Source organism: Periplaneta americana, unplaced genomic scaffold (genome assembly GCF_040183065.1).
Source record: "Periplaneta americana isolate PAMFEO1 unplaced genomic scaffold, P.americana_PAMFEO1_priV1 scaffold_34, whole genome shotgun sequence".
Lineage (NCBI taxonomy): Eukaryota > Metazoa > Arthropoda > Insecta > Blattodea > Blattidae > Periplaneta > Periplaneta americana.
The window spans coordinates 536-6944 of record NW_027185515.1 but is presented as its reverse complement, the minus strand read 5'-3'; the positions used below and the strand labels follow the sequence as shown (position 1 = coordinate 6944).

Sequence of the window (6409 nt, the reverse complement as noted above, 5' to 3'; positions counted from 1 at the left end):
GCCAAACGACGCCCGTCGCGACACAATTAATCTTACAACGACGCCTGTCACAGACGGGACGCGAACTTATCCCGCTGGCCTCAGAAATTAAATTCATTACAAAATATCATAGCAAGACTCTCTGAACAGAACTACTATCGTCTCATGCGCATTCAGAGTGCGCACTTCACCTGCATTCGGATATCAAGTAAAATTAATTACGAAATACAATGAATTATTATGCCACGCGTGCACATTACGTGTGTCTGCCATCTAGCGCCTGCTGTTGGCGTTACCCTCGCTCATAATACGCCAGCATCCCTATTAAACTAGGTCCCGCGCCGTGGTCTAAGACATCCTCCCTAGGATTCCCGTCATGGAATCCGGGCTATTCCGAGTACTCATGGCTTCGGCCAGTGTATGGGACCGGTGCCCACCCAGCATCGTGGTGCACTTGGGGAGCTACGATAGGTGGCGAAATAAAGCCAGCTCTATAACGGCTGGGGGATTCATCGTGCTAACCACACGATACTTCCATTTTGGTTTCATGATCGTCCACCTCTGCTTCGGCATGTTGACGTGAGTTCAGCAGCCGGTTGCTCGGTCATGGTCCTTCATGGTCTGTCGTGCCACGGATTAGTATATAACGACTAGACTATGATCAACACGAACATTTATACCGCTATGATGCATGCTGTAGGCTACTAAATCAACAATAATATTTACAACGCATCCAAGTGCTGATGTAAGAGGCTAGGTCTCCTCGGCTCTTTCTTCTTCATTTCAAATGGGTAACATGACGTCCTCAAACATTCATTTCAAAACGATTCCCAATCTGAACAAAAGCATATTATTAAGTTTCTACCTAACGTTATTAGTACTCTAAACTCAGCGTGTCTGGAAAATACGTATGTACACGTGATCTCCCATGTTCCATATCAACTATTTCTTACATAACGGCAGTACAGGTTCAGATCGTTACCACCAAATTAACAAACGTTCCCACATTACAAGCGCACACATTCATTCACTTCTTCTCAGACATCATATTCATTTCCTGTATAATTACGTACATTAAGTACATGTATACTAAGAATTCTGATTACAGTTACAAATTTTACGATTTAAATGCATTTATGTCATTTTTCTTTTCACAAATTCTCATCAAATTGCTCCTCACAACTGGTAACAAATATTAAATCATTTTTAGTATTTCCAATGACAGTCAATCTATCCTTCCCCATTTCCAGTTTAATACTGTGCACACCACTCTTCTTCTCCTCTTCGTCACCGTCTTCTTCTTCTATTTATCAATTCCGCTATAATGCCACAGTAACGAGCTTGGCGTACCCTGACCAACCACGGAACACCTGACATGATTCTTTCTTGTTCGCAGGGACGAGAAGTCTGTATTTTTTCTCAACGCAGCTATTCTGTTTTAAACAGGGATGTCTATGGCTTCCGAAACTGCATGTCATTAAAAATTCTCACATTAAGAAATTTGTAGCCGATCACTTGGAACGGCAGGGTAACCGAACTTCAGTCGATGCATTTATAATTATCGGCTATCCGGGAGAGTAAAATCACGCAGGCGATTATTATTGCTCTCAAAACTCACGCAATTTCGCCAGCATACGTACGTCGAACCCCTAACTGCCCACCGATACTAAATTCCAACACACGACTCGCATACGTTGTGTTATACTGTATTTCTAATTTTTAAGGCCAAATGCACGACATACTGTCAAGAATGAAAGAAAAACAATAATAGAATTGCCCTGAAATTCCTTATATTGTTGCGAATTCGATCTCAACCTAATTCCAAGAAGCTACCGCATATATGAGTCCTACATGTTCATCTCAGTCAAAGGGCCAGGCCAGGCCAGGCCACTAAGTTAGATCGGATATGATGAACATTTTTTCTACCTCAGCTCAGGCAAAAACCCAAGAAAGTCGCAAATACGACATCACATTCGGATATAATCCGAAAACCCAACAACAATGAATACCTCCATCACACCATATCAGCTAAACGCCCATCAAGGAAATTCAGAGATCAACAGAATTTCATCTTGGACAATAGGCTGAGGAACAGTCCCATATACTACACTTCGATCTTAGCCAAAAGACCGAGAAGAAAAACCGATCACGTGCCGTCGGGATCTATTTAATTCTACAACAGCACCTGCCATATGCGGATTATTAACAAACTCCGCTCCATTTAGATATACAGTTCGATACACCATCTTCTAAAGGGACTCTCGCTAAAGCTGTACTGCCATATCTTTCGAATAGAGTGCGCATACCATTTGTATTTCAATTAATCACAATACAGATTATAAATTGTAATGACGTGTGTCTAAATTACGTACACCTGCCCTCTAGCGAATGCTGTCGGAGTTATTCTCGCGCAAGTACAGTGAACTTGCTACTGCTGCCTACGATAGGCCGATGTTACATTCCTCGCATTAATTCTTAATATAGCGATCGAAAACTATCTAACCGCGGTTGCCGCACCTATAGAAACGGCAATCATATCCTTAAATAATGAACTTTTTGTGATAAAGGAAAAAGAAAAGAAAGAGACAGAGATCAGCTTAATTTCATTCAAGCGGAGCGACAGCACGGAAACTAGCGTCCAGCTCTTGAGACAACTAGTCAAACAACAGATGGTAACTACACAGAATTTACTGCATTGCAACATTCATTGTGTTATTATAGCAGTAGTGTCAGATTTGTAAGCTCCAATACCGTTTGTGGAGCTAGATCGGAGCATGAACTTGCTTGTGTCTGTGGAAACACCGGAGCACGAAACCCGTCTAGTGGAGCGCTCAGCTCCGTTTAGTCCCTGTCTGACATCGCTGTATTATAGTTTCTATGAACCATATTTCCGAAGTGTTGAGCTATGAGCACTTAAGCGCTCGCAATACTTTGCCACTACGCAGCGAATATTCACCGACATTTAAAGCACTCGTTCACACTATTTTTCGCATAGATTTCCCAATTATGCCTGTGACAATCATAGCTTCAGAATTACTGAGCGATTCATTCATCCCAACAACCAACGTTAACCCGTGCCCACAAATATAAATTCATTGTCCAACTTCAACTCCTTTCACAACATCCCCGCCTACACAAGTCACTCACTATAGGAATAATATTAGGCTTCTCTATTCATTTCGCAAATTGCCATAAACTACAATATAATATTACTTCGCATCTCTTTTTATCGTCTCACATAAACCGTTTCAGCTTGCAAAGTTTCTTCAGATTTTAGATTTAACTAATTTAATTTTCAATTGTCTGGAACGGCTGTTAACTTCGTCTGTAGCTTTCCCCACAGCGGAGACGTGACGCTTCATTCCGAGAAAAACTACTATATTACCTACAATAATTGAAATTATGTTGAATATGACCCGCTCTGCTCCAGTCGAACACAATATCACTACATCACAAATCCAAACGGTGGCGAGGTAAGGTACAACGTTTTTAGAATAATGGAATTATTCGTTACTAGATGTTCATTTTAATCAGTCTGTATGGTGGCAATGTGATGTATCTCCGTAGGGAAAAGGCTGCGGATATGAGCACATGTAATCAAATTGTTCCTTCCGCTGTAGTGAATGAGAATATTTGAGATTTATTTGTGGCGAGGTGTAGAAGATTATGTTACAGTGTCCATAATATTAAAATACTTTTCTCTTGAGCCTACCTGTTCAGAGGATCGGTCATTGCTGCTGTACTTCGAATTTTGTACCGTTCATTTAATCTCCTTAATGCTGCTACATATTCCTTCGCACAAACACACTTTCAATACTTGTATCGTACAATAAATACATCTGATATCGCAGAGAATTAATACGAAACATAAAGTTCCGCCAAGCATCCGCAGCCATCTTACATAATTTTATTGCCGTACATATATACATACACAAATACAACACTACATGATAGCGATTAAATGGGCCGATCCCGGAAGCACTGCAATACCGGGCCAACCCGTGACAGAGGTGGAGCAAGCTCCTAGCACTCCGTCATTTTCCAAAAATCAGTTTAATATTCTGGTCCTGCAATGCAGGACGTATCAGATATTAAGCTGATAAGAACAGATACTACACTTTGATCTTAGCCAAAAGGCCGAGAAGCGATGCCAAACGACGCCCGTCGCGACACAATTAATCTTACAACGACGCCTGTCACAGACGGGACGCGAACTTATCCCGCTGGCCTCAGAAATTAAATTCATTACAAAATATCATAGCAAGACTCTCTGAACAGAACTACTATCGTCTCATGCGCATTCAGAGTGCGCACTTCACCTGCATTCGGATATCAAGTAAAATTAATTACGAAATACAATGAATTATTATGCCACGCGTGCACATTACGTGTGTCTGCCATCTAGCGCCTGCTGTTGGCGTTACCCTCGCTCATAATACGCCAGCATCCCTATTAAACTAGGTCCCGCGCCGTGGTCTAAGACATCCTCCCTAGGATTCCCGTCATGGAATCCGGGCTATTCCGAGTACTCATGGCTTCGGCCAGTGTATGGGACCGGTGCCCACCCAGCATCGTGGTGCACTTGGGGAGCTACGATAGGTGGCGAAATAAAGCCAGCTCTATAACGGCTGGGGGATTCATCGTGCTAACCACACGATACTTCCATTTTGGTTTCATGATCGTCCACCTCTGCTTCGGCATGTTGACGTGAGTTCAGCAGCCGGTTGCTCGGTCATGGTCCTTCATGGTCTGTCGTGCCACGGATTAGTATATAACGACTAGACTATGATCAACACGAACATTTATACCGCTATGATGCATGCTGTAGGCTACTAAATCAACAATAATATTTACAACGCATCCAAGTGCTGATGTAAGAGGCTAGGTCTCCTCGGCTCTTTCTTCTTCATTTCAAATGGGTAACATGACGTCCTCAAACATTCATTTCAAAACGATTCCCAATCTGAACAAAAGCATATTATTAAGTTTCTACCTAACGTTATTAGTACTCTAAACTCAGCGTGTCTGGAAAATACGTATGTACACGTGATCTCCCATGTTCCATATCAACTATTTCTTACATAACGGCAGTACAGGTTCAGATCGTTACCACCAAATTAACAAACGTTCCCACATTACAAGCGCACACATTCATTCACTTCTTCTCAGACATCATATTCATTTCCTGTATAATTACGTACATTAAGTACATGTATACTAAGAATTCTGATTACAGTTACAAATTTTACGATTTAAATGCATTTATGTCATTTTTCTTTTCACAAATTCTCATCAAATTGCTCCTCACAACTGGTAACAAATATTAAATCATTTTTAGTATTTCCAATGACAGTCAATCTATCCTTCCCCATTTCCAGTTTAATACTGTGCACACCACTCTTCTTCTCCTCTTCGTCACCGTCTTCTTCTTCTATTTATCAATTCCGCTATAATGCCACAGTAACGAGCTTGGCGTACCCTGACCAACCACGGAACACCTGACATGATTCTTTCTTGTTCGCAGGGACGAGAAGTCTGTATTTTTTCTCAACGCAGCTATTCTGTTTTAAACAGGGATGTCTATGGCTTCCGAAACTGCATGTCATTAAAAATTCTCACATTAAGAAATTTGTAGCCGATCACTTGGAACGGCAGGGTAACCGAACTTCAGTCGATGCATTTATAATTATCGGCTATCCGGGAGAGTAAAATCACGCAGGCGATTATTATTGCTCTCAAAACTCACGCAATTTCGCCAGCATACGTACGTCGAACCCCTAACTGCCCACCGATACTAAATTCCAACACACGACTCGCATACGTTGTGTTATACTGTATTTCTAATTTTTAAGGCCAAATGCACGACATACTGTCAAGAATGAAAGAAAAACAATAATAGAATTGCCCTGAAATTCCTTATATTGTTGCGAATTCGATCTCAACCTAATTCCAAGAAGCTACCGCATATATGAGTCCTACATGTTCATCTCAGTCAAAGGGCCAGGCCAGGCCAGGCCACTAAGTTAGATCGGATATGATGAACATTTTTTCTACCTCAGCTCAGGCAAAAACCCAAGAAAGTCGCAAATACGACATCACATTCGGATATAATCCGAAAACCCAACAACAATGAATACCTCCATCACACCATATCAGCTAAACGCCCATCAAGGAAATTCAGAGATCAACAGAATTTCATCTTGGACAATAGGCTGAGGAACAGTCCCATATACTACACTTCGATCTTAGCCAAAAGACCGAGAAGAAAAACCGATCACGTGCCGTCGGGATCTATTTAATTCTACAACAGCACCTGCCATATGCGGGTTATTAACAAACTCCGCTCCATTTAGATATACAGTTCGATACACCATCTTCTAAAGGGACTCTCGCTAAAGCTGTACTGCCATATCTTTCGAATAGAGTGCGC

The 6409-nt window shown here is 41.6% G+C and overlaps 1 non-coding gene across 1 annotated transcript; it reads right to left on the bottom strand.

Moving 5' to 3' along the window:
- Window positions 1-3935: 3935 nt before the first annotated feature.
- LOC138693976 (U2 spliceosomal RNA) lies at window positions 3936-4128 on the bottom strand. Its single transcript, XR_011330664.1, has one exon. It is a non-coding gene; the product is annotated as a U2 spliceosomal RNA (small nuclear RNA).
- Between the last annotated feature and the right edge of the window lie 2281 nt (window positions 4129-6409).